Source organism: Engraulis encrasicolus, chromosome 16, assembly GCF_034702125.1.
Source record: "Engraulis encrasicolus isolate BLACKSEA-1 chromosome 16, IST_EnEncr_1.0, whole genome shotgun sequence".
Taxonomy (NCBI): domain Eukaryota; kingdom Metazoa; phylum Chordata; class Actinopteri; order Clupeiformes; family Engraulidae; genus Engraulis; species Engraulis encrasicolus.
The window spans coordinates 17,247,650-17,262,638 of NC_085872.1; positions in this window are offsets into that span (position 1 = coordinate 17,247,650).

Below are 14,989 nucleotides of genomic sequence, written 5' to 3' on the forward strand. Positions count from 1 at the left end.
ACCTGATTACAATTTCCTGCTGCGCATTGGAGATCATTGTGAACTAATCCAGTTTATTGGCAAACATCCTTCCCTTTGTTATATGTATTATTTAATAGTATAATATAATTACTTCATCTAAAGCATGTTGTTTTAATGTTGTGACTTGTGATAACAACTTAATAACTTCATCCCAAGATTTTTTGAATTTTAAGACAAAATGTATACAAAACAAATCTGCCACGGTAGCAGATATTAAAAGACAGATTTTTAAAATGTGGGATAAACTCACCCGAAAAGACATAGAGCTTAGTTCCATCACCGAAGGTCAGTTTACCACCAGAATACACACATCACTACAACGCACTACATTAACTAAGGAACTAACTCTCTCATTAATGTGCAGTTGTATAACTTTGTAAAAGTGCATATAGGCAATGAAATTATACTGTAAGCTTCTTTGTACATTTAAATTGCAACATAGTCTAGGGATTTTTCCCAGAATGTGTCTACAAAAGCCATTTATATGTGATTTTTTTTTAAATTTGATTTTAGGCTGTACTGGGGCAGTTAGAACTGGGGTAATGTAATTTTTCCTTTAGTTTAGTTTGTTTATGGATATAGGGAGACACATAATATCCAAGGGATTACATGTGTTAAATACTTTAAAAAGTGTTAAATACTTCTTTCCAACACGATCCCTCGTCTATGATCCTTGCCGAAATCAAACGTCAAAAAAGTGATATCACTGATATTAACGGACAAGAATAACTATTCCTTTTTGAAAAAAAAATTAAAGATTAATAATTGTGCTACATTGCAGAAAAACTCTTACTGCAGAGTCTGCATTATCTGCAGCTATTGAAAATCTAAACATTATTAGTTTGGACAGACCTTTACACAGAATAAGCTATTTATAACGTGACCTGTTCAGATTAACTAGACTAATGAGTGTAATTTCAAAACAAACTTACGGGACTCCACGGTTAGTTTTGAGCCCTTTCCAAATATGATCTTTTCATACCCTCCAGATGTCACACTGGAGCACAGACCATATCAAATACTGCTTCCATGAACTGACATTTACAGTACAACCTAGCTTTCATACAATTGTGGTGCATAAACAATCTGAACATTTTACTTGGCTATGACAATAAATTGTAAAATACAATAATTTGACATGGACAGGAGATGCATTGCCAAGATTGTGATGTCTTTCATTTTTGTCAATGAGTTGAGATGATCAACGATGTAGCTTCTAGTTAAAAAAAAATGTTTAACCTACACAAAAACACAAAATACTGTAAAACGTGAGCCAAAGGTTTTGTACTCACTTGCACTAACTGAAACTTTGGTTCCACTACCAAAGAAGACTCTTCCAGTGGAATCAGCAGACCACTGTGGTGCAGCTAGGCACAATAAGCTATGGTGTGGAACCAGCATGCTTATGTATGGATCACTACAACAAATTAATTTTAGATACCAAATCTGATCACCTAATCAGCTGTTTCTAATTATCACAATGCTTCAGCCAGGTAAATGAGTTAATTAGTGATATTGCCAATGTAACCGGCACATGTTAAAAGCCTTTGCGCTTCAGAATTCTAAATCCAGATTTATCACTTGTCCAAATATTGTGAAACTTTTTAGATTGACATATAGCCGCTATCGTTGATATAGCATATACAGCATAGAATGTAGTGTGTACCACAAAAGCCATATTACAACAGGAGTACACATGCACATATGTACACATTACTGTTTAACTATAAAATGCTTGCTCGTTTGGAATCTCTGAGGTTTTAATTCAATGTCCTTTAAATAGTTTTGAAAAAGTGAATCTGGAACTTACGTGATTCTACAGTCAATTTAGTGCCTTTGCCAAAAATGATCTTGTTGACTCCCTGCTGCATCACACCAAGAAAGGCCCCATGTCAAATACTATGAAACTTCAGCATGGCATTCATGTTATATTACACACTTAATTAAGTGTGCAATATAATGTGAATGTCATGTCGAAGTTTCATTTAATTATATTGTAAAGTTATATTATATTATATATTATATATTACATTGGGGACACCCTAAAAACGAGATATCTTATCTCAATGGGCTATCCCCTTAAACAAATAAATTGGAATTATATTAATTCAACTTAACAACATAATTACACAACTCTCAATTGTTACATATTATCACTACATTATAACTACACTGTATTGTATTTTTAAAAATCTTTCATATGTACACACTTTCCCATTCATTCCTACACTGGAAAGGCAAGCTTAAAACAATGGAAATCAAAAAGTTGTTAAAATAATGAAACTTACGTGGTTCTACCATCACTCTAGTGCCATTGCCAAAAACAATCTTGTCAGTTCCTGCATTCACACCAACACTAACACTATGCCAAAAACCACTTGGGTAATTGTTTCAAGTCTGCACTGCAGCATCACTAAAATCCACAACCTCAGATATACCTCATCATTTTGATAAAGTCTGTTTTTTTGTTTTGTTGCAATCTTTAGGCCTTTATTCTGACATTTACCAAGTGCCATGCTTTTTTTACAGGTATGTTGAAATATGTATGCCATTGTATACTACCAGCAATCATTTTTATAAATATCCACTTACTTATTTCAATGACCAGATTGGTTTCCTGCCCAACAAAATATTTTTCCCAAGTTGCCAGCAGTAACACCCTACAATCTAACATCACAATAACTGGCCATAACCTTTCTCAAATGATTAACAGTAGCATGTTTCTACATAAAACTGAGTTTTCACATCAATAATTTTGCCAAGTCATGACAAATTAAAGTACAACCTTCCTCATTTGGGATTATTGAAAGATACTCTTCCACTCATATCAAACAAACTTATTGAAAACACATCACCTCACACAGTACAATGTTGACTAACTGTAGCCTATATTCTATGCTTGACTACACCAACATTATTCATAATGTATATTGTATGGCATGTGGAACTGGCTAATGAATGGATTTTTGCCCATTTCACTCACTTGCTTGAACAATAAGTTTAGTTCCCTTCCCGAAGATCAGCTTGTAACTTCCAGTACCAGTAGACACACTAAGCCTCATGCTATGACATATACTATGTCCATAAGCACTGAATTGCAGTATAGGTAAACAGACTTTAATTCATCACTTCGCCTCTCCATATACAATTGGCAGTCATGTTTCTTTTACTGTAGGCTGTCATTACAAAACAAAGGGGTCATCTTGAGCCACAGTCTAAAGTCATTCGTGCAATGCTGTAGATTAAGTATAATTCTGTAACTCCTACATATTTCAATGTCTAATTACATTTTGATCTATATACAAAAAAATACCAATTTCACTTTTGACAAAGTTGGACTTACTTGAGTTGATGGTTACAGCAGAACCACTACCAAATACGACTTTGTTGTTGTTATTCACACTGTCACAACTGCCATATCACAAACTACTCTCAGAAGCACTTTCCTACATGAGTGCAATGGAAAGGCAACAAATATATCAAAACTTAACACACAACTGCACTAATTTGGTTTTCCAAAGTTATATATTTTGTTTATAATTATGTAAATTTATATTATAACTTGATATCATTTATATAACTTGATGCTGGTTTATGCTGGCCCATGCATGGGGAGGATTTTTCCTTGGATATGATTTTAAATATCTCAGACAATAAAAAGCATTTTGACAGATTACTTGGTGGAGACATATAAAACTTACTTGCTATAATGGTTAACTTTGTGCCTTTTCCAAATATGATCTTGCCAGTTGACCCACTTGACACACAACCATATACTCCATGCCAAATACAGCTCAACTACATGAAAGCATTAGAGTAAGCATATGCCAGAAGTATGCAACATCTTACTTATAGAATAAACTTGACTTATTGCTGCTTCCTCACCATCTGTATTACAGCATCACTTCAATCCACAACTTCAGTCATATCGCATAATTTTGCTAAAGTAGTTTTTTGCAATCTGTAGGCCTATATTCTGACATTTACCAGGTGGCACATTTTTATATATATATTGAAATATCTATTCCATTGTATTCTACTCCATACATTGTATACTACTTCATACAGCAATGCTTTTATAAATATCCACTTGCTTATTTCAATTATGAGATTGGTTCCCTGCAAACAAACTTACTGAATACACATCACCTCACACAGTACAATGTTGACTAATTGTAACCTATATTCTGTGCTTAAACACACCAACATTATTCCTAATGTATTATATGGCATGTGGAACTGGCTAATGAATGGATTTTTGCCCATTTCACTCACTTGCTTGAACAGTAAGTTTAGTTCCATTCCCGAAGGTGAGCTTGGAAGTTCCAGTAGCAGTAGACACACTAAGCCTCATGCTATGACATATACTATGTCCATAAGCACTGAATTCCAGCATAGGTTAACAGATTTAAATTCATCACTTTGCCTCTAAATATACAATTGTCGGTCATGTTTCTTGGCAGTGATTACAAAACAAAAGGGGTCACCTTGAGCCACAGTCCAATCTAAAGTCAAGCATGTAATGCTGTACTAGATTAAGTATAATTGTAACTCCTACATATTTTAATGTCTAATTAAATATTGATCTATATCTAAAAATACCAATTTCACTTTTGACAAAGTTGGACTTATTTGAGTTGATGGTTACTTAAGTATAATTTTAACTCCTACATATTTTAAGGTCTAATTACATTTTGATCTATATCTAAAAATACCAATTTCACTTTGACAAAGTTGGACTTACTTGAGTTGATGGTTACTGCAGTGCCACTACCAAATATGACTTTGTTGTTGTTGTTATTCACACTGTCACAACTGTCATATCACAAACTACTCCCAGAAACACTTACCTCCATGTGCAAGGGAAAGACAGCAAATATTTCAAAACTTAACACACAACTGCACTAATTCTATTTTCAAAAGCTATAGGTTTTCTTCATAATTATGCAACATTCCAAAATTTTGCAAATCTGTTAAATATAACTTGATGCTGTTCTAGGTTGGCCCATGCATGGGGATGTTTTTTTTTCTCTGGATATGGTTTCTAATATCACTGACAATCAGGACTCTAAATTCACTTTTTTTCCATCACCAGCCAACATGGCCAGAGTGAATGTTAATCTTCCAAACACACACACTAATGGGTCAAAGTTATACCAGCCAAACTGAAGTTTCACCAGCATTTAACCAGTTGGCTGTTAATTTAGAGTCCTGCTGGTAAAAGAACAGATTTTGACAAATTACTTGGTGGAGAAATATAAGACTTACTTGCTATAATGGTTAACTTTGTGCCTTTTCCAAATATGATCTTGTAGCTTGATCCACTTGACACACAACCATATACTCCATGCCAAATACAACTCAACTATATGCAAGCATTAGAGCAAGCTTATGCCAGAAGTATGTAACATCGTACTTCTAGAATAAACTGATTTTCTACTTCTTTCACACCATCTATCTAAAACACGCTTATATTACAATCTTCTGAGATACATTTCAATAGTAAAACTACAGTATGTAGAATTTCAGTGAAACTTGAAAAGATTCCTATCGACAGTACCACAGCCTGAGTAAATGTATCTGTAGCACTTTATAGTAACTGCACACATTAAAAGGCAAATGAATGGTTTATTATATCAATAGTGACTACATTTTACTTAGATATTGTAGGCCTATTATCAGTTCATGGAAATAAAAACAAATGGATATTGAATTAGTGATGTTCTATTGATTTAGTTGGGAAAGTGTTGCAAATAAAAATTTTCATGAACTGATAGTAAAATTATATGCACATAGCATATTTATTAATCATTAACTGCTGGTTAATTAATGACCTACAAACAGTTAAATATGTTATTATAGTTGTGAAATGAACAATTAATTAGTCATTTACAGTGTATGGTTGATTTTAAATGTGACACAAACTACTACATGTACCAATCAATGGAATACTGTAAACAGAAGACAGATTTTCACTAACCTGCTTCTACAAAGAGCTTTGTTCCATGCCCAAAGATAATTTTGTCTGCAGTACTTCTCACACTGTGTGTTGTACCACACATAAAACCTTAACGATTCAGTGACATGACCCTCTTAAGATACATTGGATATCATTTAAAACTCATATTGAGACAGATTTGCTCTGGACCGAAAAATATATGTTTGTAAGCCCTTACCTTTCTTCTACTTTTCATTAATGTGATATATACAGGCTACAATATAAATAAAAGGCCTACTAATAATGTATGCAAAATGATAATTACAGTGAAAAACAATTTTTTCACTTACTTGGGTTAATGATAAGCTTAGTACCCTTTCCAAAAATGACCTTCCAATTTCCAGAACCAGTAGTCACACTGAGTATCATACTATGACATATACCTAGTACTGACTATTATGTAAGAGATAGAGAAGATGTGCTACATACACCAAGACGTTACTACTCTTAGCAAAACTTAATACACAACTGCACTAATTAGGATTTCCAAAGTTATATTTTTGTTTATATTTATGCAAATGTATATAATTTGATATTATTTCTATAACTTGATGCTGGTCTATGCTGGACCATGCATGGGACAGATTTTTTTTTCCTGGATATGATTTTTAATATCACAGACAATAGAAAGCATTTTTGACAGATTACTTGGTGGAGACATATAAAACTTACTTGCTATAATGGTTAACTTTGTGCCTTTTCCAAATATGATCTTGTAGTTTGATCCACTTGACACACAACCATATACTCCATGCCAAATACAGCTCAACTACATGCAAGCATTAGAGTAAGCATATGCCAGAAGTATGTAACATCTTGCTTATATAATTGACTGATTTTTTGCTGCTTCCACACCATATCTAAACCCCACTTATATTATAATCCTCTATTCAAGAGTAAAACTATGTATAATTTCAGTGAAACTTGAAAACATTTCTTACGACAGCACCACAGCTTGCGGGAATGTATCTGTAGCACATTATAGCAACCATACACATTAAAAGGCAAATTGTTATGTCATTGTTTATTTTATCAATGATGAATAAATATTTGACTTCGATATTTTATCAGTTTATGGAAATATTTAATTATAGCCTAGGTTATGTTCTATTGATGTCATGGGAAAGTGTTGCAATTTTAACATTTTCATGAACTGATAGTCAAATTATATGTGCATAGCATATTTAGTAATCATTGCCAGCTGGTTATGTAATGACTTATAAACAGTTAAATATGTTATTATTGTTGTGAAATAATAAAAAAAATAGCCATTTACAGTATATGGTAATTAGCCTACCAATGTATGCTATCAATATCAACGTATTTTGAAAACACTGAGACCCAGCATACACTGGATAAACAAGATTTCAAACGTGACACAAACTGCTAAATGTACCAATCAATGTAAAACTGTAAATAGAAGACAATTTGTCACTAACCTGCTTCTACAAAGAGCTTTGTTCCATGCCCAAAGATAATTTTGTCTGCACTGTTTCTCACACTGTGTGTTGTACCACACATAAAACCATATTGATTCAGTGGCATGGCCCTCTTGAGATACATTGGATATCATTTAAACTTATATTGAGACAGATTTGCTGTGGACCGACAAATATATGTTTGTAAGCCCTTACCTTTCTTTTAGCTTAATTAATGTAATATATTATAGGTTTACAATATAAATAAAAGGCCTACTAATAATGTATGCAAAATGCAAACTGCATCATTACAGTGAAAAACAACTTTGCACTTACTTGGGTTAATGATAAGCTTAGTACCCTTTCCAAAAATGACCTTGAAATTTCCAGAACCACTAGTCACACTGAGTATCAAGCTATGACATATACCTAGTACTGACTATTATGTAAGAGATAGAGAAGATGTGCTACATACACAGAGACGTTACTACAATATGAATACATTTTCATTTACAATCAACTCCCAGGTTTAACCCAAACATTTTAACTGTGGTTTTCAATGCTTGTATGTTCATGTTACGATAAAGAGGGACTTACTCAAGTTTATAATCACTGCAGTGCCTCGACCGAATATGACTTTGTTGTTGCCAGTCACACTGTCACATTCTTCATATCACAAACTACTCTCAGAAGCAAAGCTTGGCATTGGATAGTTTTTTTTAATGCACATCTAACATTCTACAAATGCATTTATATTCATTATATGTAATATATTAATTGATTATTGTTATATGGATATACTATATAAATGCATTGTGCATTTCAAACCAACATCTATGTAAACTTGTTGAGAAAAAGTGGAGAGCTTTGGACATTTCAAAAAATAGTGATTTTGTTATTCGTCACACGATATCCAATAACTTACTCATTTCAATGGTTATCTTTGTGCCGCTCCCAAATAGAATTTTGTCATCTGATGCAGACACACTCTGTTACGTTCCATACCAAATACAGCTGGACAAATCATTACTCCAACCCAAAATGTTGACTGATTTCTCCCCCCTCCACTTCTCATATAAAAATATAATGCATATCAGTCAAACCTGTTTCCTGATAAAACATTAAAATATTGTGTTCTTAAATCACTTTTGACGAAATAAGTAGTGGAAGGGCTGTTAAGCTTACCTGCTTCTACATAAAGTTTTGTTCCAAGTCCAAAGATAATTTTGTTGCCAATATCATTCACACTGTGTTTGCCATCATACATAAAAGCTGAACTTGTATCCTGTTTTTGCCAACTAATCTTCAACAGCTTCATTTTGACTACAGTATTTAGGCGTTTTGACATTAAGCACATCCTATGTTTCAGAATTATTAGATTTGATTATTTATTGATTATTAAAACCAGTTGTAATGTTCTACTGCTCTGAAGGTGAGGGTCAATTTTTTTAGCAATGTTGATGAGCAACGACATGGCTACCTCCAAATTTTCTGATGAAATAATTAGAAAATTTGTACACTGCTAATCCAAGTTGTCTTGACAAAAAAAATGTTTTTAATCCAGACAAAATCTTTTCCCTGTGTATCATCATCTTGCAGTGCAAATTGTATGCAACCTGTTCTATAATGGGTTTTTTCCTGTGTTTTTAAAACATTTAAGAAAGACACAAAGTTGTACAATGCAGCCTTTTGATAAATTGTGTAGATTATAGAAGTTACAGTACCTGATTGAACAATTAGTTTTGTGCCTCTCCCAAACAGGAGCCTGTAGTCTCCCTTGCCTGACACACTACATGTCACCACATATCAAATACTGATCAGTCAACTGCTGACATATTGAATGTTATTAACATAACATACCTGATTCCACAGTTAATTTTGTTCCTTCACCAAATATGATCTTGCCAGTGGTCCCTCTAGTCACACTAACAGAAATTCCCCTACAAATACTCTTGCTTGTATATCCTCATTAGCCTGGCATGTCGATTTCTTTTCAAGCAGACTTTTTTGTGTTTATATATGTAGTACATCACTCTTCTTGAGTTTGGATTAAGATGCAATAGCAGAATATTAATCTTACGATCAGCAATTTGCAAAGGCACCTTGGATTAAATTATGAACATGAGAAATTATAGCCTACATGACATAACATGTAAAAAATAGACATGTTCATGACAATTACAGCATCATGTGCAGATAAAATCAACACAATCAAAACTTACTTGATTGAATGATTAGTGTAGTGCCTTTTGCAAACATGAGTTTCCTTCCTCCTGAATCAGTAGTCACACAAGGCTAAACACCATATCAAATACCTATGCAAGGGCACCTGTTTCACTAAATCACTGTAAAAAGTGAAAAGTAGTACTACCTCCTTAAAATGTGAAAGCAAATTTAACCAACGTCAATAGATCTTATTTGTTTTCAAGTTGGTTTCACGTTCCATGCTTTAAATGTAAATGCTTAACTACACCATCTTAAAAAAAAATATTCTGTAATATTTTTTCACGTCATCTAGAAAATGTGTAGGATACTTTGTTTCACCCTTTCAGGTAGTGTGCAAACATAAAAAGTAACTTACTTGAATTCACAATCAGCTTTGTACCCTTTGCAAATATGATTTTGTTGGCCCCTCCAGTATTCACACTGAGATATACCCCATATCAAAAACTTTGGGGGGTGTCATTGGGTGGCCTAATGGAAAACTATAACAACAACTTACCTAAACAAGTAGGCCCTACATAAATATGAAATATTGCTTGTTAAGATACACCAGCATTTAATGATTCAAAGAATGTTGGGAAACACCCCATCACACTATCATTTTGAAGTATAAGCACTTTATATTACTGACCTACTCGAATAAGTCAAGGTTGGTGCCATACCAAAAAGTGAGCACAAAAATGCCTCTCAATAATCTAGTGCACTTTTACAAATACCACGTATAAACACGTACAAAAATGAACAACAATCATTGACTAAACCTTCTTTGAACAACATAATGCAGCACTTGGTAATTTGCTTACAGAATTGTCTGGGACCGACACAAGTGCAAGCCAATTATGATCCAAGCAACTATTCTACAGCTGGGTTTGACCCATTCTGTCCTTCGCTAATAACAACATTGTGTGCTTTACCTTTAAATTAAGTTCTTAAATGGGAAATAAATATGGACTTACTTGACTGCACATTCAGTTTGGTGCCTTTGGCAAATATAATCTTGTTACCCCCCATGCCAGATGTCACACTAAGATATACACTATGTCAAATACCTGATGACGATGATGCAAGCAGCAAGTGCACCAAAATTTAGCCTCTAATAATATAATCTATATCACCCAAACCAAAACAACACTGTTATATTGATTTTAGAGCATGCTGTGTAATTACGCATGTGCACAAGCGAATAATTTTTTTTATTCTCTTGACGTCCACTGAATTCCATGAATATCTTAGAAAATATTTTGGGTTTAAATATAGGTTTGTGATATTGTGAGCGGCAATGGCCAACTGTTGCATGATATAGCTATAAAGTGTGGAAACTTACTTGCATGCATACGCCAAGTACTTGCATGCAGGCAAGTTTAGTTCCAGTGACAAAGATTATTTAAACACCTCTATTGGTATTCACACACTCAGGGTTCCAACTTCCAATCAGATGTAATATTCCCTGACTTTTCCATGACCTGCCCTGACCTAAACTGTAATATCCCATGAGTTATGTCTGGTGTACGGAAATGTCTAATATAATGATGAGGCACATTTAAACCAGCCAAACTCATCCCAACATTTCAAGGTACTAAGCCATAACTTGTATGAGGCAGTCAATAGACTACATCCATTACAGTAAACTTTCTGAAGCACATATTCTCAGTTTTTACACCAGACATGTTGAGGGTTTGGACAAAACAAATGACTTAGATAAACAAGCAGCAATTGAATTTCAACCAAAATTCTGATATTGCAGAGATTTATCCAATTCACAAAGTTTTTAACTATTGTATGAGTTTAGTTGTCAGTAGTCAGTCTTCGGACAAATAGCAGTTACTAATGTATTATTTTAATACTTAAAATATTGCAGATAAGATTTATGATGATAATCAACTTCACTTACGCATTTCGATAATGACTTTAGTGCCTGTTCCGAAGATGATTTTGTCCCCTCTATTCACACCCCGTTCCACATCATGTCAAAAACTACCAGCGTCCCCATAACTGCATTATATTTTACATATATTGACTACACAAGGTCCAGTTGCAGAAATAGTGTGGGCATAATCTAAACAAACATCAACAGAATAACAATCTTGAAGTGACTTTTGACAATGAATGACTTTCATGACTGTACATTTATAGAATTACACTCTTCAATGAATGACTTTTATAACCACTAATTTATGACCTTTAAATTGAGAACATACGTTTGTAAATGAGAAAACAATCACACTTACCTGATTCAACAATAACTTTTGTGCCCTTTCCAAAAAACATCTTGTATCCTCCTCCACCAGTTGTCACACTGCATTAAGGATCATATCAAAAACTACCCAGTGCATCTCATTTACTGTTCTGTCATTAGGCCATTGTGGAATATTTCATTGATGCTTAAACACCAAGCTTCAACTTTTGATTATTCTTGGAATACTCAATGTCTGAGCCTTGTGAGGAATATTTTTTACTAAGAAGTTAATGTGCAAAGTGCAGCGTATTTCAGGATCATATATTGTTGTCATAAATAAATACGCCTAATTGCAGACAAGTTTACTATCAGACTAGGGTTGTTTTTGATAGATATGACAAATTGTACTTTCAATGTCTTTAGAGCACACATTTGCTGTAGTATCAAATATTAATTTGAATCAAAAATGTTTCTGAAACATATAGAAAATAAAGAAAACATTGATGAGATGCAGGGATAATAATAAATGAAACAAACTTACGTGATTCTATAACTAGTTTTGTGCCATCTCCAAATAGGATCTTACTGCCTGAACCAGTATTCGCACTACAGCACACAGCATGACAAAAACTCATCGCATCCCGGGCCAGTTCAAAATTAGTGTGAAATTGTCCAAAGTTAATTTGAGAAAATGATTGACCTTTATTATATGAATACCACCACAGTTTTTTTCAATTAATGGCCTTTTGATGTCCAGATGTCCATGTCAAGTCACTCATATAAACATTACTTTTCTGAATTGATTTCTCAGATATATTAACAGTGTTCAATCATAAATTTGTATGCTCAATCTGTTCAATTGCCCAAATCAATTCAACAGAATCATCTTCGTAACGAAAATAATGTGACAAGCCAAGATAGGGAGCTGGAATCAGTAACTTTATACTGTATGTCTTCTCTTCTTACACATCAATGTTTCACATTTGAATTATGTGTAAAATAACTTTTGGATTGGGGACTTCTGGGAACTGTTTTGTTCAGAAAGTATTAAGGCTATTACATTTTACTAATTAAGCAATTCACTGATCTACCTGTGTAATTATGAGTGTGGTCATTAGGATTATCTGCTTCAGGAATGGTTGGATAGCCTGTTCTCAGCAAATGATATAAAATGGAATGATATACCAATTCCTATATGATGCATTGTTGTTTTTCCACTTGTGCTTCAATGCCCATCCTTCACCCTAACATGCAGAGTAATTATTTTCTGGGTTTGGGATCTCCTCCTCCATAGGTGCCGCAAAGGGGGATGCAGTGGTTGCATTTGGATCCCCACTATTGTGCTTCCTAAATGCAGCTTTCTCAACTTTTACTGCAGACAAATGAGTGGGGTGCAGCAGCAGCAGTAACATTTTTAAGAAATAAAGAATAAGGGGCGCTGTGGCGCAGCGCGCTAAGCCCCCCACGTTTGAGCTTACAGTTCATGCCCACGGGGACGCCGGTTCCAGTTCAACCGGGGTCATTTCCCAGCCCTACCCCATCTCTCTCTCACAATTGTTTCCTGTCTCTCATACTGTCCTGTCATAATAAAGGCCAAAAAGTTTTTTTAAATGATTTTTAAAAAAAGAAATGAAGAATGAAGAAAAAAGATGCACCACCACTTTAAAACTCGTTCCGGGGGCCCTTGTGCACCTCTGGAAGTATTATTTTGTTACTGACCTGTTATGTTGTCTAGAAAACCTCCATGGGCACTGAGGCATCAGTAGATCCATCGGTGATGATTACAAAAGTTCTCTCCACATCCTCTGGGGAAAAGAGGCACAAGCTGTTGTGTAGGTTAGGTCTCGGAAGCAAGATATACATGCACTATTAGCACACAGAATATAAAGCATAGATTCACAACAGGCCCAAAAACCTCTCTATTAATTTCAGCAACTCGATATAGAAGATGAAGGCTCCGGTCCTGCACAAAAAAGGAACTCTTCCATAAAGTGCAGCTTATCTCCTCGCCATGCATGTCAGTGCCATCCAAAAGTCACTCCGGTATAAGAGACTGATAAAGCGGAGCCATGCTGTTTAGTACATATACTGTCGACCTAGTTACCTACATTAAGCTGACAACCATACGCTGCTCACAGCAGACAGTCACCTGTGACCCACACATTTTTAAAGCAGCATTCAAACATCTGAGTGAATATTCTTACACTGACAAACTATAACAATCTAATAGTGTCTAGTAAGGATGTGTGTAGTGTGGTTTAAATAAGGCCTAGGCTACTTGTTTAAACTACTTGTTTATGTGCAATCTAAAAAGTTATGTAGGCCTATGTACTGCATAGAATTTCCATTGGAAAATAACATTAATTTGCAATAGTGTAGGCCTACTCCATTAGTTCAAAGGTTTATAAAATAAAGGTGTTTCACAATACCATCCTACAGTATAGTTATAGCATCCTATATCCAATATACCATACTCACAGTAGACACTAGGGGGCACCAGTTCACTCTGAGGATCTGTAATAGATTTACAAATGCCATATAAAGTAGTTATTCCTACAAGGATGGTGCCATTTCACAAATTTAAATTGTTCTTGGCTTAATTAATACAATAGCTTAGCTATGCATGCCATGAAATAGATCATATATCTAAATTTTGATGGTAAGGACATTGTTTAAAAAGGCATATTGTAATGCAGAGTGGTAGCCACCTCAAAGGAGGATGACCGAGGAAGAAGATATGATTAAGGTTCTACCGGTGTTTATTATCTTTTCCTTCTGAAAGACAAAAAAAACCCCAGGCAAAACGAGGTGTTGCTTGCTACCCAAAGCGACAAACCTCTAATTATCACACAGTACGCTGAACTGTATCTGGTCGTTTTTTGTAATCTCCTCATCTCTTGATTAAACTTAGTGAATGTCTTAGAACCCTGATCAACAACCCTACCCCGTACTTATAACCCTCCTATCTAATCACATAATTACTCACTTGCCAACACCTCCACCCAATAAAAACCCACCCAATAAAAACCCACCCAATAAAAAGCCACCCTGAAAGTGATTGACATACTGACAACACAAGAGGGGGCAGGAGACTACATTCACAGGCACAAAGACACACATGTTCAGAGAAAGAGGGGGGAGCACAGTGAGTGG